The 23,183-nt window shown below is 35.9% G+C and overlaps 1 long non-coding RNA gene across 1 annotated transcript; it reads right to left on the reverse strand.

Moving 5' to 3' along the window:
- Positions 1 to 520: 520 nt before the first annotated feature.
- On the reverse strand, positions 521 to 20,377 carry LOC143677900 (uncharacterized). Its single transcript, XR_013172973.1, has 3 exons — positions 20,288 to 20,377; positions 2,069 to 2,267; positions 521 to 801 (listed from the first exon to the last, which is right to left on the reverse strand). It is a non-coding gene; the product is annotated as an uncharacterized LOC143677900 (long non-coding RNA).
- Between the last annotated feature and the right edge of the window lie 2,806 nt (positions 20,378 to 23,183).

Below are 23,183 nucleotides of genomic sequence, written 5' to 3' on the forward strand. Positions count from 1 at the left end.
ATACCTTGTCCATTTGGTCTGCACCAAGAAGAGTTCATTTTCTTCAAGTTTAACTCACCAAGGGATCAAAATATCCTGGAGAGCAAAGTCTGTCTCAAAAATGAAATACAGTTGCGTCAGAAACATAAGATACAATAAAATAAAATAAAATAAAAAGGAAAGTAAAAGCAAAGTAAACTTGAACTCCATAAGATGAACTGTGAATAATCAAGATTCATAGTACCTGTGGAAGGTGATTGAATTTCCACAATACTATGAAAAAATTTCTTCAAGAAAAGAATATAAGGTGATTGATAATAAGGTGATGCAAGTAGAGAGTGCAATTGATGTGAACAGGAGTAGAGAGAAAAGGCATACTGATGTTGACTGAATGGCTATTATTTGTATGTCAATGATGCTATCACACTGTTTTAGTTTCCTGGCTGTCAAAGCAATTACCAAGCAGTGCATTCGCTTAAACAATGGGGACTTATTGGCTCATGGTTTTGAGGCAAGAAGAAGTTCAAAATCAAGGCATCATTAAGGCAAAATTCCCTCCCAGAAGACTGTGGCATTCTGAGGCAGGCTGCTGGTGATCCCTTGGCCTTGCCTTTTCCAGGCATATGGCCATACACATGTAGGTCTGTTCTACCTTCTCCATTCTCTTCCATTTCTGTTGACTTTCAGCTTCTGGCCGCTTCCTCCAGTTTTCTCTTTCTGTGTTCCTCTTTATAACGCCTTCAGTAATAGGATTAAGGACCAAACTGTGAGTGGTGCACGGGTAGTTCATGTGATAGAATTCTTGCCTATCATATGGGAGACCTGGGTTTGAAAAATAAATAAATATGTAAATAAATAAACAAATAAATAAAAACCTCCTTTAAAGATAGTACCACTGCCCCATTGGATTAATCAGCATTAGTGATGGATTTACACTCCTCTCTTTTGAAATGCTCTTTTAGTGTGCACTGGTGATTCAGTCTTAGAATGCTAGCTTTCCATGCAGGAGACTTGGGTTCGACTCCAAGACCATGCACCCCCCAAAAAAGCGAAAAAAAGAACCAACCCATACCATATGCTAAATGCAGTAACCTCATCATTAGGTCCTATTTACTTTAGCCCACACAGTACTGGGTTATATTTAAGAATATACTTTTTCTGGATCACATAGCTTCAAACCACCACACACTTATAGTATTTCATGCAAATGTCACAGTAATACTGTGGATTAGCAAATATAATTTTTCCATTATAGAGATGAGGGAAGTTCTGGGGGTTCTTCTAGTAAAGAGGAAAAGACATCATTTGGAGTTTCCCTCAATAGAATTGTTTTTTAAGGTAAAGATAAGTATGAAAGGAGTGTTTAACAGTGAGCAGTGGAGCAATGAAAAAATAGTGAATATTGTGGATTTGTTTTTGAAGGGAAGAATGGAAGTCTCAGAGGTAAGTTGACATAACATGACATAAAAAATACATGTCAAAAGAGTATAATTGTGGAGCAGCATGATATTTTCACAGAACTGTAAGAATTTTAGTATAACTACAATAAAACGTGAAAAAAGGAATAATTAGGCTGGGCAGTTTAGTTTGGCAAGGTATAGATAAAAATGTCCTTGAAATAAGCTTAATTCTGGAATAATCCTGGCTGAGATAAATGGAGTGATCGTGAAACATTAGAACCTACTATGTAATAAAAAAATTAGTGTTTATTAACAAGTTTATATTGATTAGCAGAGTCCTATACTCAAACAGCATGAATGGATTGGCTTTAATAATGATGATTTGGTACCAAGAAAATTGGGAAGGTATTTTTACTGGAGGGCAGGTCAACAGTTTGGTAGCTTCAGAAATTATGCAATGATATGAAAACTTCCTGACCTTGTAAAGTATGTATATTTTTGGTACCATAGGTATTTCAGCCCATAAACCAGAGGCTTCCTTGAGGGTTGGGGTTTTAGTTGTTTCTATCACCCGAGAGCATAGATAGATAACATAGATTATACAGATAACATGCATTTGTTGAGTTTTTACTTCCTGCATCTATTCACTCTTTTCTCTGAAAATCATAGCATTATCCGTGGATATTTACCTCCTTCTCTTATGTATTCCTGGTAGAGTTGCCCCTTTTCTTAGCTCTGAGGACATGCAGGAGTAGATATGGGTAATCAGGTATCGGAAATCAGAGTGTAACCATAACAATTGGTTTAGGTATGTGATTAAATCAGAGCCATTGGTATGCACAGAAACTTCAGTATGACTTCTGGGACAGATAATTTCATGTTCTTCCTCTAAGATTAAAACAGAAACAAAGGCTGCATAACATCTGGAGATACTGAATCCATTTTTTCCATGAAGAGGGAGTTTGAACAGAAACAGAGACCAATCTAAAGGAAAACCAGCACTGATATGGAGAGAAAGAAGCAGTCTTATGTCTAATTATGTCTAAAGTCCTCTCTACCCCCAGAATTTTCTGTTACTGAGCTAAGCAATTACTTTTTTTTTTTTTTTTTGATTCTTAGGTGGGTCTGAGTTGGATTTTCTACCAATAGATTCCTAACTGGAATATAATGTTATAAAATCAGGCAATACAGTTTTGTCGGGCGAGTGTTGACTAAATGAAGGAAGAAGTTGCCATAGGGCCTAGAAAGCTCTATCCTAACATTTTTAAATTCTAGGACAGGAATCTTTAACCAGATGGCCATGGGTCCATATGTGCTTCTAATGGTCCACGACATCCTCCACCCACAGTCCCAAATTGTACTTGTGAGGGCATGACTGTTTGCACTTTTTGGAGTAAGGAACTAATATTTTCATCATGGTCTCAAAGCAGTCTATGAACTGTAACATTGAAAGGAAAACTGCATGCTGAAAACATTAAATTATTATAGATCAGCATTTTCATAAGTATATATTTATACTTCAAAGATTTTTGAAAAACAATTTTAAAAAGTTATTAAATTTGAATGCTAAAAAGTATATCCCCCCATTTTTAGCCTAAATTAAAAGTAAGATCATTTAAAATAGATTCATTTTATTTTAAGATGTAAAATGTTCAGATTTAATTGACTTCATATCATTACTGGAATCAATTATCCACTTAGATTAAGATAGTACTGACACTTGTAGTTGTGATGACATATTTACAACCAATTTTAGACATAGACATATATACTTTTTGAAATAGTAACAAATTAGAGATTAATGAGAAGTTTGATGCATGATTATCTTTTCAGGAACAAATCTGAGCTTGTTCTAAAAATATCATGTAAAGCTATAAAATATGGTTTTCATGATTATTGTAATTTTGTCTTATTTTCTACCTAAATAATTTATTCACAGTCAATTCCTCATAATAAATATGCCAACTGTTCATCTTATTATTTCTGTTTTCATGGGACACCTTTGGATATGAATTTAGTCATTTATTAACTTGACAGTTTTATGTAATCAGGCTGCTTTGAGGATGTTTATATTAGTATTTTTGCTTCATTGTTATTCCCAAAATCTGTTTTTCAACTTCAAGGCCAAATATATGTATTTTTTTATTTTTAACTTTTTTTTATTGAATATGATAACATATATACAAAGCAAAGAAGTAAAAAAGCAATAATTTTCAAAGCACTTTTTAATAGGTAGTTACAGGATAGATCCCAGAGTTTGTTGTGGGCTACCATATGATTCTCTCATATTTTTCTTCTAGCTGTTCCAGAATACAGGAGGCTAGAGGGCTTAAATACTTTTTACCATCACAATTGACTTGTTTTCCTTCTTTTTTCTTTATAAAAATAACATATACAAAAAAGCTATATATTTCAAAGCAGAGCACCAAAATTATTTGTAAAAAATATTTCAGACTTTGACATGGGTTACAATTCCACAATTTTAAGTTTTTACTTCTAGTTGCTCAAAAATACTGGAGACTAAAAGAGATATCAGTTTAATGATTTAGTATTCATATTCATTTGTTAAGTCCTATTTTCTCTGTTTAAATCCACCATCTCCTTTGATCTTTCCATCCCTCTCTTTAGGGGTGTTTGGGCTATGGCAATTCTAAATTTCTCATATTGGAAGGGTCTGTCACTAATATGGGGCAAGAAGATGGAACTATCTAATGTTCTGGAGATGCCAGGCTAGTTTTCAGGACTTACCTGGGCCAGGAACCTATCTGGAGGTTGTAGGTTTCTGGAAAGTTACTCCAGGGCCTGGAACCCTTGTGGAATCTTATATATTGCCCAAGGTGTTCTTTAGGATTGGCTGGAATGGTCCTGGTTGGGGGTTGGCAGGTTATGATAGGTAGAGAGGTCTAACTGCAGCTTGCATAAGAGCAACCTCCAGAGTAGCCTCTGGCCTCTATTTGAATTCTCTCTGCCACTGATACTTTATTAATTACACTTCTTTTCACCTTTTGGTCAGGGTGGAATTGTTGATCCTGCAGTGCCAGGCCTGGATTCATCCCTGGGAGTCATCTCCCGTGTTACCAGGGACACTTTCACCCTTGAGTGTCATATCCCACGTAGTGGGGAGGGCAATAATTTCACTTGCAGAGTTGGATTTAGAGTGAGGCCACATCTGAGCAACAATAGATGTCTCCAGAAGTAACTCTTAGGCATGACTATAGATAGTCTAAACTTCTATGCTACCCACATAAGCTTCACAAGAGTAGTCCTCATGATCGAGGGCATGGCCTTTTGATTTTGGTGTCCCCAAAGTTTGACAAAGTATCAGGGGATTCCCTGATGCTAAGGTTTAATATTTCCATATTCTCTCTCCCATCCCTCAGGGGACTTTGCCAATACTTTCTGATTGTCTGCTTAATATATTGTTAAGATGTATCCAGGCATTAAATAATCAATATAGGATTAAAGGACCTCTTTCTTATTTTTGCTCCCTGTGTTTCAATTGTTCAAATGAGGTACACAGATAGTTTAAATTAGATTATGCACTACAGAAAATTTTAGTTCCAGACCAAATAAACCTTTCTTCTATTGGTCTCAAAGAGTATGTGTGGTTCTAAAATATAGACAATGTCTTCCTTACCTCTATGTTCTGAATTACTTTAACCCCAATCTGTTCGGCTTCACTCTTATCTCTAAATATCAGGTTTAGATATATATATATATAATAAACTCTCAAAATTCAGAATTAACAACCACCACTCTGGACTTAATATGTCTGCTCTAAAAGCTTACAATCTAGGCCCCTGTTTTCCGATAAGCATTTTCTAAAGGTGACCATACCATTCTTGTTCTTTTGTTTCTGGCTTGTTTTGTCTCACCAAATGTCCCACATGTTCATTGCATGCCTCACAACTTTGTTCCTTTTTGTAGCAGCACAACCTCCGTTCATAAGTACACACCATTATTCGCCAATCTAGTTCTCCTTCAGTACATCCTTCAGTCACCTGCATTCATTGGCAATCATGCATAGGGCTTAAAGTTCACAGTCCAACAACATTCTTAATTTTAGATAATTTCCTTGTTCCTGAGAGAAAGAAAACTAATAAACACACCCTCGCCAAATAGGAAATCTAAATCTCCTCTTAACTCTTGTTCCTCACTCCATTATTTCCCTCTGTTACTCTGGTAGAGCTGATGGTTTCCTTTTGAACATAGCTCGTAGTATGCAATAGTAGTTTTCCCTCTATACCTTGGATTTAAACACTCTTTGCACAAGAATCATATCTTTGAAGTGATGCTTGTGAGAACCAATTCATATTTCTAGTGTTAATCAGTGGGACATGTAGGTCTACACAACCCCTTTCAATCCTGTTCATGTTCAATATGGTGATATTATTTATAGACACACTGGAGAACCACCTTCACTCCTATCCATTCCTTTATATAGGAGTTTAATCTCATTGGCTAATATTTCACCCATTCTTAGCATCTATGTGTCTCCAAGTCCCCTATATGCTGTATTATAAGTTTCTGATTATACTTTTATGCTGGTCATAAAAGTGGAATTATATAGTATCTGACCTTTTGCATCTGGCTAATTTCACTCAGTATTATGTCCTTAAGGTTCATCCATCTTGTTATGTGCTTCAGGACATCATTTTGTCTTACTGCTGCATAATATTCATTATATGTATATACCATGTTTTGTTGATCAACTTATTTGTTGATGGGCATTTGGTTTGTTTCCATCTTTTGACAATTGTGAATAATGCTGCTATGAACATCGGTGGACAAATATCTGTTTGTGTCATTGCTTTCAGTTCTTCTAGCTTCAACTAGATCATTGTTTGTGTATAGAAATGTTACAGATTTTTGCACATTAATTTTATACCCCACCATTTTGCTGAATTTATTTATTAGCTCAAGTAACTTTGCTGTAGATTTATCTGGATCTTCCAAGTATCATATCAGAACATCTGCAAATGAGAGTTTTATTCTTCCTTTCTAATCTGGATGCCTTTTATTTCTTTGTCCAACCTGACTGCTCTAGCTAGAACTTCTAGCATAATGTTGAATAATAGTGGTGATAGTGGGCATCCTTGTCTTGTTCCTGATATTAGGGGGAAAGCTTTCAGTCTCTCTCCATTGAATATGACGCTGGCTGTCGTTTTTTAATATATTCCCTTCATGATATTGAAGAAGTTACCTTTGATTTCTATCCTTTGGAGTATTTTTAACAGAAAAGAATGCTGAATTTTATCAAATGCTTCTTTAGCATCAATTGAGATGATCATGTGATTTTTCCCTTTTGCTTTGTTAATGTGTTGTATTACATTAATAGATTTTCTTGTGTTAACCATCTTTATAAACCCCACCTACCATGGTGTATAATTCTTTTAACATGTTGTTGGATTCAATTTGCTAATGTTTTATTGAGAATTTTTGCAACTATGTTCATTAGGGAAATTGGTCTGTAGTTTTCCTTTCTTATAGCATCTTTACCTGGTTTTGGTATTAAAATGATATTAGCTTCATAAAATGAGTTAGGTAGAGTTCCTTTTTCCTCAGTTTTTTTGGAAAAGGTTGAGCAGGATTGGTGTTAGTTCTTTTTGGAATGTTTGATAAAGTTCCCTTGTGAAGCCATCTGGCCCTGGGCTTTTGTTTATAGGAAGATTTTTGTTGACTGATTGAGTCTCTTTATTTGTCGCTGGTTTGTTGAGATCTCCTGTTTCTTCCTGAGTCAGTGTAGCTTGTTTGTGCCTCTACAGGAAGTTGTCCATTTCATCTATGTTGTCTAGTTTGTAGGTGTGTACTTGTTCATAGTATCCTCTTATGAGTTCTTTTATTTCTTCAGTGTCTGTGTAATGTACCCCTTCTCATTTCTGAATTTGTGTATTTGCATCCTCTCTTTTTTTTTTGGTCAGTCTTGCTAGTGGCCCATTAATTTTATAGATTTTCTCAAAGAACCAACTTTTGGTTTTATTGATTCTTTCTATTGTTCTTTTGTTCTCCCATTCATTTATCTCTGCTTTAATCTTTGTTATTTCTCTTCTTCTATTTACTTTGGGGTTAGTTTTCTGTTATTTCTCAAGTTCCTCCAGGTGTTAAGGCCTCAGTTTTCACTTTTTCTTATTTTTGTTTTTTCATGGGCAGGCACCAAGAATTGAACCCAGGGGTCTCTGGCATGGCAGGGGAGAACTCTGCTGGTGGGCCACCATTGTCTGCCCTTCTTGTTTTTTAATATAGGCATTTAGGGCAATAAATTTTCCTCTCAGCACAACCTTTGCTGGGTCCCATAGGTTCTGATAAGTTGTATTCTCATTTTCATATATCTCCAGATTGCTACTAATATCTCTAGCAATTTCTTCTTTGACCCACTGGTTGTTTAACAGTGTGTTATTTCATCTCCATATGTTTGTGAATGTTCTCATTCTTTGCTGATTATTGAAATCCAGTTTCATCTCGTTGTGATCAAGAAAGTGCTTTGAATAATTTCAATGTTTTTAAATTTATACAGACCTGTTCTGTGCCCCACTATATGAGCTATCCTGGGGAAAGTTCCATCAGCACTAAAGAAGAATGTATATCCTTCTGCTTTGGGGTGCAGTGACCTATATATGTTTATTAGGTCTAATTCATTTATCAAGTTATTTAACTTCTCTATTTTCTTGTTGATCTTCTGTCTGGTTATTCTATCTCTACAGGAGAGTGGTGTATTGAAGTCTCTTACTATTATTGCTGAAACATCTATCATTGCCTTCAGTTTTGCCAACATCTGTCTCATGTACTTTGGAGCTCCTTTACTGGAAGCATAAACATTTATGATTATTATATCTTCTTGATGAATTGACTCTTTAATTAGTATATAGTGTCCTTCTTTGTCTCTTACAATGTCTTTACATTTAAAGTCTATTTGTCCAATATTAGTATAGCTACCCCAGCTTTCTTTTGGTTCAACTTGCATGAAAAATCTTTTTCCATCCTTTCACTTTCAATCTATTGTATCCTTGTGTCTAAGATGAGTCTCTTGAATCAGCATATAGCTGCATTATGTTTCTTAATCCATTCTGCCAATCTGCATCTTTTAATTGGTAAATTAATCCATTAACATTCAAAGTTATTACTGAAAAGGCATTTCTTGAATCTACCATCTTATTTTTTTATTTTGTTTGTTAGATCTACATATTCTTTTCCCTCTTTCTCTTCATATTCTTTAAATTACCCCAGGTGGTACTCTTCAATTCTGTGTCTTCCTCCTGTCCTCCCTTTCCTGCCTTTTTTTTTTTTTTTCAACTGGCAGAACTCCTTTTAGTATTTCTTGTAGGCTGATCTCTTATTGACAAATTATTTCAGGATGTCTTTGTTTGTGAAAACTTTAATCTCTTCCTCAGTTTTGAAAGACAATTTGGTAGGGTGCAGAATCCTTGGCTGGAAGTCTTTCTCTTTCAGGATCTTGAATATATCATACCACTGCCTTCTCACCACCATGGTGCTAGTTGAGTAGTCTGAACTCAGTCTTATTTGGTTTCCTTTGTATGTAGATTGTTTCTTCTTGCTGATTTCAGGATTTTCTGCTTCTCTTCAATGCTTAACAGACTGATTATTATGTGTCTTGGGGAAAGCCTATTTGTATTTATTCTGTTTAGAGTTCATTTGGCTTTTATGACTTTTATATTTATGTCCTTTATGAGGGTTGGGAAGTTTTCCCCCATTATGTCCTCAACTATTCTTCTTAGCTCTTTACTCTTCTTCTCCTTCTGAAACACCAATGATTCTTATATTTGTGCACTTTCTTTTGTCTATCATTTCCCTGAGTTCCTATTCAAGTTTTTTTCATCTTTTCTGCCATTTGCTGTTTTGAATCTTGGAAGTCAGTTATCCTGTCTTCTATATCACTTGTTCTTTATTCTGTCTCTTAAAATCTGGTGTTGTACGCCTCTAGTATGTCTTTTATTTGGTCAACAGAGTCTTTAATCTCTGTCATTTCTGCTATTTTTCTATTTATTCTATCAAATTCCTCTTTATGCTCTTCTACTGTCTTCTTGATCTCCTTTATGTCTTTTGCTATCCCACTTCTTTCAATAAGTAGAGTTATAAGAACATTTTTGATCAGTTATTCCAATGTTTGTGTCTCCTCTGGTGTTTTAATTTGTTCTTTAAGCAGGGTTATATCTGTCTGCATTGAGATATGCTTAGTGATCTTCTGCTGTCTTCATCACATGTAAATATCTTGATTGATTTACTTTGGGAGTTGATTTCCTTCAGTAGTCTAAGGCCTTGTGTTTGCGGGATGGTTATACAGCAGGGAGCAGGGTACTGGGTGGAGCACTCAGCATGGTGATTTGTTTCAGGATAGGTATAGGCGTGGGTTTGGGATGTTACACTGATGCTTGTGAACATGGGTGCCCAGTAGCTAGGGATGTATTTGTGCGGGTGCACTAGTCTGGGAGGCATAACCATGGTGTGAGCTGGTCTAAGGCATGGGACCCTTTGTGAACATGCGTAGAGCTGTGGTAGTAGGTTGGCATTATGTCTTCATGGACTGGGGGCAGATGTGACCCAGCTGTGCAGGTCAGCACTTTCTCAGAGCTGGAAAGTGTGGCTGAAGGCCATGCACATGTGCAGTTCTAGGACTGCTGTAAAGTGCAGGTCCTGGAGCTGAATAATGTGATTGGGGGCCTGTGTGCGTATGTGGTCCTGGGAGTGCTGTAGACTGATGAGCAGAGTTCAGGGATGGGGTGGGATGAGGCTGTGTGATAGTATGGGTAGGGGTGCAGGGGTAGCCTGAGTATGGAGGTTAGTGCCCACAGCCTTCATGCATTGGCAACAGCCTGCAGAGAACAGAGAGGGGGAGGTAGTGCTTGGGAGGGGGCAGGAAAGGTGGGTTGGCTGCACTTGGGGTGGGGGTGTGAGGCAGGTATGTGCACTGAGGGATGGTAGGGTGGGGGTGCTTAGAGCTCGGGGTATGGGAGTGGGTGACAGGGTTCAGGTGCATAGAGTTTGGGGTGAGTCGCTCATCACGGGTCTACGCTGGTGAGGCTAGTGCACCCAAGGAACGTGGCCTACCTTACTTCCTAGTCCCTGGCTCCCCATCCCATGCACTCCTGGGGGTTCTGCCACTCCATGCCTCCGTGCCAGGCTCCAGCTCTCTGCGTTTCAGTTCTTGGCCTCTGCAACTAGGGCTGTTGCATGTGGTACATAAGGCTCCCCCAGGTCAGCTGCACTCCCAAACCACCACCTCAGTCTCCCTCCCTTCCCTTTAACTTATCCATGGAGAAGTGCTGATGTGGAGCTACTCTATTTGGCCATTTTCCTGGAAGTCCTCAGGGCAAAATATTTTTAACTGAAGAACTCAGACTTCTATATAACCATGGAGAAATGCAATTTGAAGGAATAAAAACATACTATCAATAATCAGTTTGTCCTTCAATTCAAAGCAGATTGTGTTACAAACTCTACCTAAATCCAAATAACAAATCATAAAGTGATTGCTTTTTATTCAAATACAGTTTTTCACAGCATATTTTTAGAGAATACAGTTCCATTTGTAACAACATTTTTCTAATGATACACAGGAGGCAGCAATCCAAGGTTGATTATATTGTCAGTGGTGTAGACCGTAGGTCTTCCATCCTGTTCTCCTATTTATAACAGCTCAGAAGTGACTGAAGGCTGAGAGCAGCTAATAAATTAAAGTGGCCACAAAAACTGTAGAGTTTATCGATTAAGTACTTGACTAGTACAAATGATACTTTCCAGGCTGTGCTGAAAGATTTTTGGAGAGTCATGTAAGTCAAGTAGAGAAATTTATAATTATATTAGAAGAAAACAGAGAAAATTCTAAAAGAATTCATTACATTTGACTCTTGGAAAATGTGGGATCAACTGCAGCTCTCCAAGCCTCCCACAGGATCCTGGACAGACTGAGGTAATAAATTCTTCACACCTAGCTATGAATCTAAGAAATTTCTTGCAAATAGGTCTTTGCTGGGTTTTCCTACCACTCTGGCCACAAATTACTGGCTCAGGAAAGATCATACGACTCAAGATAAATCATAATTGAGCACATCAACAGGAATGCTAGTTATTAACTGGACTATTTGGGTTCTCTCTTTCAGGAGTTTGGACTAGGTAAACAAAGAAATTAGCCAGTTAGAAATCTAAAATGAGGCAAAAGGAGAGAAAAATATTTTATTCATATCTGTGTTGTGCTAATAACTGATTACTAGATTAGAGATCAAATAACTTAGACTGCTAAGGGGTTGATAAAACAACTCAGGTGTTAGAACCGTGATTCCATTTTCCTAAATTATTTCCAACTTCCTGGATTTTCATGAGATTTTTCCTTCCATTTAAACAGTAGGCAATATTCACCTATCCCTTAGCTATTCTGATTGTCTCCATCCCTTGAAATTAAATGAATGCAAATAGCATTAATGACTACATTTTGCCACTCTTAGTGGTTGAAGAAGAAAATAAATGGAGTATTCCTCTAAACTGTGATCCCCTTAAGGGAAAATATTACACTTTCTTCTAGCTCAGCAACTGGCACATCGTAGGTGTCATGTATTTAAATATATATATTTATAAAGCAAATGTCAGAAACAACAATATGCAGGATATTAAAGAGAATAAATAGATATTTAAAAAAACAGGGAAAAGAAAAAAATACTATTTTTAACAGTAAAGAGATAGAATGTAATGTTAAGCCAATTTTTAAGTAACAGATAGATGTCATTGAGGATTTTTCATTTTCACCAATATCTGTAGATCTCTGGTTGCATTTATAAAAGAAAATGTAGTGATTTATAGAAATACTACTTAGAACTTCCTTAAGAAGTTCATTTTGAAGATCTCAAATTTAAAGAAAAAATGGCAAATTTCATACCTTTATTCCCCTTCCATTGATATGTTTTTCTCAGTTGCTTATTACTCTGTCAGTGAAGGAAGAGAGATGTGTTTGAAGAATGAATTCTCATGGTGTTTCAGTGCATGTGAGTACCTCTATTCAGTCCATGAGTAAAATACATTTCAATCAAAATATGCTAATTTTGACTTTTGAAATTGCAGAATATGGAAAATATTAGGAAAATATGGGAAAGTGAACATACTTTATTTAGGATAAAGGAAACATTAGTCTTTCAGATGTTCTGAATACAACATGAAGAAGATGCATATTCTTGATACCTGAGTCTTATTTTAAACTGAAAATCTATGTCTTGTCATCATCTCTGAATTAGCATCTTACTTTTGAAAGCTATTTATTTTTCATGATTATTTTAGTAATATTAGGGAGGCTTTTCACTTATGACTGCAGTACTGATATTTTAAACTACTAATAATGTTGATAAGGGTTGTTCCTGTGAATATGCTGAGAATTTATCTTCAGCCAAAAGATGGTGTTTATGGAATCTTAATTATTTTTATTTTTATTTATCTTTTTCTTTGGGACTTCAGGCATAAAAGTCTGTTTTGGAATTCACTCCTTTCCATGTGTTTGGTTTATAATTGTTATATGCATGCAAATTACTTGCTGTTAACATCTATTATTTTATTTCCTTTAATTTGTGAAACTGAATTAAATGTTCTTCTTTATTGAATGCATATATCATGGGCTTGGAGAGTAGAAATGACCTTCAAAGTTTATAATAAGTAAATTTCATGTCTTCAAGTTAGAGCTACATCTCTATATTCCTTGGTTTTCTTTAAACCTTTAATCTTTGAAATAACTATACCTATAATTTTAAATTCATCATTCATTCATTATTTCATCTATTTGATATGATGGATTAAAGAAACATGACTGTCTTTTAATCGAAGCTATGACAACACCGCACATCTTGTCGGATTGTAGCTTCCAGTCTCAGGTCAGTGTCTCTGAATTTCATGGTCCTATTCAAACCTTTAGATAAAAATGTTGAAAATTCTAAATAGTGTTGGACATACATCAAGAGTTGTACAATTACTTTTTTCTTAATTGAAATGAGATTTACAGCTATACTCTGTTTCAAGATGAGGGTTTTGAGAATACTTGTCATCTCTCCTATCCTATCCCACCTTCCAGGGTCTTTTTGAAATAATTTAAAATTGTATTTAAAATTATAAAATATAATTTATAATTATATTTTAAATTAGATCAAAGATTTCTGGAAAACTAGAAAAAGTGCCATCATTAGATCAGATGTTTTGAAGCATTACTTTGGGATAGAAACAAAACAGTGAAATTGACTCAGAATCCATAACAAGAACCCCCAACTGGAAGACAATCTGTTCTTCCCCAGGTAACCCTGAAAAGGTCAGCTTGGAACCAGTAAATGCAAAGGGTAGGAATGGGTTATCAAGATGACATCGGAATCATTAATTAAATATTACAGTTTATAAATAGGGACTAGCCAATACTCTCCCTTCTTCTTGTATTTAATTCTATTGTTAGCAATAGCCCCCTGTTCTAGTACGCTAGCTGCCAGAATGCAATATACAGGAACCGAATGGCTTTTTAAAAGGGGAATTTAATAAGTTGCTAGATTACAGTTCTAAGGCCAAGAAAATGTCCCAATTAAAACAAGTCTACAGAAATGTCCAATAAAAGGCATCCAGAGAAAGATACTTTTGTTCAAGAAGGCCAATGACTTTCACGGTTTCTCTCTCAAGTGAGAAGGCACATGGCGAACAATGTCAGGGTTCTCTTGCAGCTGGAAGGGCACATGGCGAACATGGCCTCATCTACCAGCTTTGTCTCCTGGCTTCCTGTTTCATGAAGCTCCCTGGGAGGCATTTTTCTTCTTCATTTCCAAAGTTCACTGGCTGGTAGACTCCGCTTCTCGTGGCTATGTCATTCTCTACTCTCTCAGAGATCTCTCATTCTCCAAAATGTTTCCTCTTTTATAGGACTCCACTAAACCAGTCAAGACCCACCCAAATCAGCGGAGACTCATTTCCCCTAATCCTGTTTAACAAACACTCTTGATTGGGTTACATCTCCGGGGAGATGATCTAATTACAGATTCAAACATACAGTATTGAATAGGGATCATTCTGCCTTTACGAAATGGGATTTTGATTAAAACATGGCTTTTCTAGGGTCCACACATCCTTTCAAACCAACACACCCCCTTTCCCCACCTCCAATACAAAGCATTTAAACTTCTCTCTCTAAAATGAGTACATAATCTACCTGGCAGCTGTCCCTTAGAGTGAGATCCAGCAGGTAATTCAAGCATACTTTGAATTTGAGGTAAACTTGTTTTCCTAGAATAGAAAGGGAAAAAGGAAAAAAGGGGAAAAGGCAACTTTGTCTAAGAAGGGAATTTACTAAAAGAGCATCATTTAGAGATCAAAGAGCTCATATGTTATAAGGGTTCTCCACCTACCTACCAGTTTCCTGCCTATACTACCTATGCAGTATATGCTTAACATTAACCTCTTTCAAGGGAGAATGTTGTTGGAAAACAGGATGATGAAACTGTAGAGAAAAGACAACCCAGCTCCCTATACTAATAAACTTAGTCCACCATTAAAAGATGATCTATTATTGGACGACAAATATCACCAGTATAAGTGAGAAGAACAAGATGAACAGATGCCATCACAGTGGAAATATGAAAATTTGGTAAAAAAAAAAAAAGAGAAAACTTAAAAGTCTAATGGTCTTAAGAAATTTTAGGGGTATTTAAGCCACAAATTAAAAATTTCCTGCAAAGCAAAAGGAATAACTAAAGAAAAGTGTCCTTGGAAATTAAAATATTTGTTAAATAAAATTACATGGGTAGATTAAAAAATAAACTTAATTTGGAGGCCTATGAGATAAATTCAAAGGAAATTCTGAGTAGAGACTAGAGTTATAATATATTTATATTATATAAATTATGTATCATATATAATATATATGTGAGAAAAGTTTAAGAAATATGTAGCATAGATTCAAGAGTTCCAACATCCTAATTATAGTAGTTCTAGAATGGAAAAAGAGAAAATGAAAAGAAGAAATAAATAAATATTTTTTTAAATACCAAATACTGGTGAAAGTCTTAACATATTATGATATAAAGAAAATCTTGAAATATTCCAAATAAACAGTTAACATAAAAAGGAATGAGAATCACATTGGAAGCAATTTACTATCCACAACACTGAAATCTAGAGATCACAATGCAATGCCTTCAAACTTCCCTATGCTAAATGACCATTAAGTAAAGTACTATTGTCCTTTCAATCAGGTATGAAGGTAAGCAAATAAATTTTTAGACATTCACATATTCAGAAAATTTACCAGTATCTTCCTTCATCACTACCCCATAAAATACAACATAGGGCAGTTTGCTTAAGCATAGAGAAGCTAAATTTGAGGAGTTGAAAATCTGGGATAGCATTTACACTGGAAGCTTGGATTGGCCCCAAAGAGAGCTAAAAAGCTAAGAGGAAACTAAAGCTAAGCAAGTTAACCTTAATATTAACTATATATATACCCTGATTAAGCAAAGGAAGGAATTGCAAATGTTATTTAATGTTATAAAAGTTACCCCAAAATAAACATTAAAAAGAAATTGTTTAGGGTGGGCCATGGTGGCTCAGCAGGCAGAGTTCTCACTTGCCATACTGGAGACCTGGGTTTGATTCCGGTGCCTGCACATGCAAAAAAACCAAAACCAAAACCAAAAACACATTGTTAAGTTATTTCTGGGACAGGGTACTAGGGTTTAGAAGAGATATTTAGCTTTTCATTCAATGCATTTCATACTAGAAGATTGTCTCAGATTGCCAGGACTGAACTGGTTGACTTAAACAAGAATTTATTGTCTTACAGTTTTGGAGGTTAGAAGTTCAAAATGAGTGTATTGCCAACCCATATGGAATCTGCAGCATTCTGATACCGGTTTGCCACAATCCTGGGGGTTCTTTGGTTTGTGGATGCATCTCTGCCTCTGCCATATGGTAATTTCTTTCTCCTTCTCTGGCTTTACTTCCACGTCCACGTTGCTTTGCCTGTGAGGATCTTAGCCATGCTGGATTAAGGACTGCCCTCATTCAGTTTGTCCACACCTTACCTAAAAACATCTTCTAGTTCCTAGTTACAAAAGGATTCACATCCACACCCCAGTCCACCAACTAATAACATATTAAACAAAATGAGTTCACACCCACAGGTCTGGAGATCAGAAATTGAACATGTCTTTTATGGGGGACATGATTCAATATCCAACAAAGATTTTTAAAAAACTCTTGAATATCATTAATGATGATATCAATAATATTCAAAAAATTAGATAACAAGCCTTAGTTGATTAAATTTATTCAACAACTATTTACTCAAGTGCTCATCTTGGGCCAGATACCATGCTATATGCTAGGGAGTGAGCAAATAGACATTTTGTCTGGAATCAATACTAGTATTGTGTTGTTGAATGCAAACTCTAAAGCCAGACAGCTTGGGTTTTTATTTCTATTTCTATTCCTACTCATCATGTGACTGTAGAGTTGTTGAATAATCTGTTTGTTTCTCAGTGTCTTCCTTTGCAAAGAGTGGCAGTGGTGTTTAGTTCCTTAGGATTACTGTGAATATTAAAGTATATAAAGTATTTAGAAGACTGTTTGCTACATGGTAAATGCTATGATTCCTATCACTGTAATCTGATGGTAAGAATATTCAACTCTATAAATCTATACATTAAAGTGAAATGAGCCTATTATTTTGATATACAGATTGACATGAGACCACATATTTGCCTAATAGAAGCATAGGCCTTTAATTCTAATGCCAGGTTCTAAGAAAGAAATAATAGATGTTTTTCTAAAAAATAAGCACTTAAGTGATGAAGATGTCCTGAGCTTATCCTAAAAGAAACAGGGACTCCAAATACTGTATACATTCTTATGTAGTCATTTCATGAACACAAGAAGTATTTGGAATCTGGCACCTACATTACAGATTTCTGAGTTTAGAGCCTTAGGGCTATTTTAAAAAGCTCTAAACCTACCATTGTTTTTATTTTATCTTTTTCATTTCTTTTTTTTTAGTAAAGTCAATTAATGTTAGTATGCTATGTCTTCAGTTTTGGATTTTTTTTTCCTAAAGAGTAAAATAGATGTTTTCTTTTTTTGCATGTGATATCATTATTTCTAAGATTGATTTTTGTTCTGTCCTTCTTCATAAATATTAAGAGTCACAGTGAATGTTTCATAATTTAAACTTCAGAATTCAGTCTATAAGGCTTTTTCTATGATAATTTCTGTATTAACAGGGGTCAAGAAATATGTCTCTTTCACGTCATTCAGTCTGGCCATTTCCATACTTCAAGGATTGACTTGAACCACTTGAGTTCTTCTGGAAAGGGTGGCCCAGGGATAGGAGGATCCTTATACTAGTCAAAACGAGTAGAAGAAGCAGTATTACTTGTTGATATGTTACCAAGGAGGGAACTAGAAATATCAAGATGAGCCAAAATCATAGTTTCAAAAGAGTATCAAATCTAAATGACAAAATGATGATAAAACCAGAATAATGAACAATAAGGCCAGTAAATAAGAGAAGGTACATAAAAGTATATGCAAGAAATGTGTCAAAACATTGCCAAAATCTGGAAGCAACTCAAGTGTTAATCAACAGTTGAATGGATAAACAGTGGACTATTATTCCAAAATAAAAGGGAAAGAAGTTCTGATACATGCTACAACATGGATGAATATTGAAGACATCATGTAGAGTAAAATAGGCCTGACACAAAGGACGGATAGCACATTATGTCACTTATATGAAATAACAAGGCTGTGCAAATCCATAGAGTCAGAAACTAACCAGGGGCTGGGCTGGGGGTCAGGAATGGGGAGTGATGCCTAATTGGTACATAGTTTCTGTTTGGGATGATGGGAAAGTTTTGGTACTGCATGCTGGTGATTGTAGCAAGCACTGTGAATATAGTTACACCATATTTGAACATGGTTAAAAGAAGAAATTTTTGGTTGTTGATATGTTACCAGAATAAAACTTTTATAAAACACACAACTGCACACGCAAACAATGAACCCAAACGTAAATTATGGACTATCGTTCCTATATAGCTATAAAACTATTGTTGTTGCAATTGTTTCATATTAATACAAGGTACCCTATTAATGCAAAGTGTTCATAATAGGGAAAGCTCTGTGGGGGTGGGAGGTGGGGGGTATGTGGGAATTCTGTACTTTCTGCTTGATTTTTCCATAAACCTACAACTTCTTCAAAAAGAAAAGAAAAATAAAGAAATGTGTGGAAGGGAATGGCTCAGTCTTAAAACAATGGATTCCAAATATGTAGCAATGCGCATATTGCGATGTTGGGTGCTGAGGATCCATACAGAACTTCAAATGCTGTTATTATTCAGGTATTTCTTTCCCTCTCTCCTCAATACTTTGTTATTAATTTCTTTCTTAACCTGTTCTCCACTGGTTGCTAGATCAATATTGTTTCAACATCATTTCCATGCTGAAGAAAAATATCCTACTATCTCAATATGAAGACCAATGCAGTCTGTTCCTTAAAGTGGCTATATCTGAGCTGTGCAGCCTCTTGCCTATCATTCATTAGCACCACTCTACACTATTTAATACAGAAGTCCAGTCATCTCTCTGCTTCTATCATAGTGCTCATTTGAACCTTTGCTTTTTCTCATATTTTAACTGTCACGTCTTTTGTGTCACGTGTTTGTCATGTCACCAACTATTATAATCTCTTCAACTCTTATGTCCTCAATAATCTGTGAGAACTCCAAAGCCCCTGAACTTTACTACATAACAATTCTTTATTTGACTTAAGTATAATTATTTTTTTTTTCTCAACTAGATTGTGCACTCATTGAAACCAAATACTTTGTGTCTCATATGTTTCTTGATAACCCTTCAGCACAGGGTAAACATATAGTATATACTGGTTAACTATCAATTGTTTTTTTAAGCCTATGCTCTAAAGAAAGTTATTAAATTGTCATACTGTATAGAAAATGTTCTTGCTATTCATGTGATGGGTAATGAGTAGCCAGTGCAGTTTTTAATTTTTACTATAGTAATGACAAGTTCAAAGTTGTGCATATAAGAAATATACTCTAGTATCAATTGTAGAAATGAGGGTTATCTGGGTTACATTTGGAAATAGTAGAGTGGTACTTTCAAAGAAAGTCTAACTGAATTTAGACCCTCCTTTGATATCCAAGCACATCACTTCTGCCACTACCTGTGATAATCAGGACCCAAGAAAGAGATTTGGGTAATTAAAGTTCATGCAAAATAGAAGTAGATACCACAATGTCAATTATTAATTTAAAATGAGCAATATAATTGTCCATGAATGAAACTATCCCAATTTATATCATCAGAACTTTCGCTTCTTTTTGTCTATTTACATGAGAATTCAAATCATCACCAGAAGCTAATTAGTCTTCCAAGAAAATGATTATCCCTTAAACTAGACATATTTAAAGTATATACTAATTTAAGTCCATATTAATAGCATTATTCATCTATGTAGACAAACCTATGTGGGAAGCAGAAAGTTATGCAATGAGCATGGAATTAAAACTAAGGTATTTAGATGAAAGAAATGTTTAATGGGACCAGAACTATATAAAGTTGTTTATTCTAATTTCTAGCTGTAGCTCCCTGCTAAGCATTGCATTTACATTAAAATTTTCAATATTGTAAGATGAGTGGGTAAGAATCCCTATCCCTGGGCAGTGCTTACATGCAGATTAATTTCATTTGCATTTGTGCTTCCCCCTCCGTATTTTTATGACCAAGCAACATCTTTTTCTTAACAGACAGTATTTTGTGTGTGGGAGGGTGCCTTACTTTGAAGGCTAATGCCGCTCCATAATTTTGACTAGAAAGACTAATAATAGGCATCTTTGTCTCCTCATTTTTGCGGGAATACCTCCAGAACCTACTAGTAATATAAGCCTTGCGACTTCCGGGAAGATGGCAGAGCGGAGAGGAGTGAGTTCACTCCTCTGTGAAACAAGATGGGGGTCGGGGAGAAAACGCGCGGGACTGGGGACACGTCGGCACCGGGTCATAGTGGCAGCACCAGCAGGGAGACCAGAGGCAAGCCCATCACACACCGCGGGGAGGGCCTCAGGGTGGGGTAGTGAGCACCTGGCCAGGTTCAGGAATAGCTGGCCTGCAGGCACAGTGTCTGGCACATCAGACAGTGCTGCGAATCAGCTCCCCAGTGCCCCTGACAGAGACTGGCCAATAGGCCGCCCTGGGTCTGGAGCTGCCCCCTGCAGAGCATACCCACTTCCGGTTGCTTCATCCAAGAGGAGCAGGACTAAGGGAGGAGGAGACTTGGGCGCACCACCTGCTGGCCTGATGCAGTAAGTGCAGGTCGGCTGCACCTGACAGGGGGAAGGGTGGAGCCTGAGGGAGGAGGAGCCTCATGGTAGTCACCTATTGGGTAGAAGGGGTAAGTACAGGCAGGCTAACTCCCTATCTGCCTTTTGTTTTTTATTTTATTTTTTGTTAACATTCTTTTTTTCTTTTTCCCTTTTTAAAAATATATTCTTTCTATATATTTTATTAGTAAGATAATTGCTCTTTTCATTATTTTTTTATTTTTATACATATTTTATATTTTTACTCTTTATTTCCTATTTTTATTTCACATATTATTTTATTGTATCATTTAATTTATTTTTATTATTATCATTATTATTTTTCTCTTACATTTTCTTTCTCTTTGGTGGGCACCAGCCATACTTCGCTCCCAGTATATCCTGGGGTGTCAACTTTTGATTCTGGGGCCTATTACTTGAGGTATGTTTTGTTGTTCTTGTTTTTGTGTTTCATATTTTTATCTTATTATTTTATTATCTCTTTTTTCTTTCTTTCTTTCTTTTTTTTTTGATGCGTGCATTTGCTGGTAGTCAAGCCTGGGTCTACTGAGTGGTGGAAGCCTTTCTGCCACTGACATGCCTGTGCATCCCGGCCTAGATTCTAATAGACCCTTAAGTTTAATTGTATCCCCTACATGAAATCTGGACCTTGATTTATGGAGAATAACCAACAAACAAAGTGTGAAAGGAAACATTTAGCAAAAAATCAAGTAAATACAAAAGCTTAGAAGAGTGAAAGAAACCAACTTGCAAAATAACCATATCAAGATAACCAAATGCCCCAAACACAACAGAAAATCACAAAGCATGTGGAGATCCAAGCAGAAATGGCTCAGCCAAATTACCAAATCAAAATTCCAGAGGGGAAACACAATATCGAACAACTATTCAAGAATATTGTAAATAAGTAAGGGATATCAGGAAGACACTAGAAGTTCATAAAGAAGAATTTGAGAGGTTAAATAGAAAAATGGCAGATCTCAAAGAAATGAAAGATGCAGTAGACCAAATTAAAAGTATACTGGAGACATATGACAGCTGATTCAAAGAAACGGAAGGAAGAATAAGTGAGCTAGAAGATAGAACACTTGAATTAGAGTACCCATAGAACAAATGGCAAGAAAGATGGAAAACAAATGCAACTGAATCTTTTTATAATTATGGCATGCAAATATAAGAATCATTCATGTCCAAGAAGGAGAAGAGAGGAGTAAAGTGTGGGGAAAGTTGAAGCTATAATCAGTGAAAACTTCCCAACCTTTTTAAAAGATATAAATATGCAAGCCAAAGAGACCTAGCAAACTCCAAATAGAACAAATCTGAACAGGCCTCTTTTAAGACACATATTAATTAGACTTTCAAGTGTTGAAGAGAAACAAAGTCTTGAAAGCAGCAGAGAAAAGCAATCTACTGTATACAAGGGAAAACACATAAGACTGACTTCAGACCACTCACCAGGCACCATGCAAGCAAGAAGGAAGTGGTATGATATATTTAAGTTCCTAAAGGAGAAAGGTTTCCAACCAAGAATTTTTTATCCAGCCATGAAGAGATGAAAACATTCAAAGACAAGGAAAGATTGAGAGAACTATTTAACAAAAGACCAGCCCTACAAGAAAAACTAAACAGAACCCTTTCAGCAGATAAAAAAAGGACAGGAGAGGAAGGTCTGGAGGAGGGCACAGAATTGAAAAACATGAGTAATGAAAACTTAAAGGAAAAAAGAGAGAGAAGTTAAATAATACATAGATCTGACAAATATAAACTAAAGGACATGATTGTAGAAGCAAGCACCACTTTTACAGTAATTATTCTGAAAGTTAATTGATTAAACTCACATATTAAAAGACACAGACTGGCAGAATGGATCAAAAAGCTTAATTCATCTATATGCTGCTTACCAGAAATGCATCTTAGACTCAAGGACACAGTTAGATTGAAAGTCAAAGGATGGAAAAAAGATTTCTTATGCAAGCAAAACCAAAAAAAGCAGGAGTAGCTATACGAATATTAGACAAAATAGACTTTAAATGTAAAGACATCATAAGAGACAAGTACACTGCATATTAATAAAAGGGACAATTTGCCAAGAAGAAACAACAATCATAAATGTGTATGCTCCCAATCAGGGAGCTCCAAAGTACATGAGGCACATATTGGAAAAACTGAAGGGAGCTATAGACAAACATACCAACAGAAATAGTGGGAGATTTCAATACACCACTCTCTATTATAGATAGAGTAGAAGGTCAACAAAGAAATAGAGAACCTAAACAATGGGATAAATGAACTAGATCTAAGAACTACACTCCAGAACACCAGGATATACATTCTTCTCTAGCACACATGGAATGTTTTCTGGGATAGATCATGTGCTGGGATGCAAACTGAGTCTTTATAAACTTAATAAGATTGAAATTATTCAAAGCACTTTCTCTGATCACAATGG

This window comes from Tamandua tetradactyla, chromosome 3, assembly GCF_023851605.1.
Source record: "Tamandua tetradactyla isolate mTamTet1 chromosome 3, mTamTet1.pri, whole genome shotgun sequence".
In the NCBI taxonomy this organism is placed as follows: domain Eukaryota; kingdom Metazoa; phylum Chordata; class Mammalia; order Pilosa; family Myrmecophagidae; genus Tamandua; species Tamandua tetradactyla.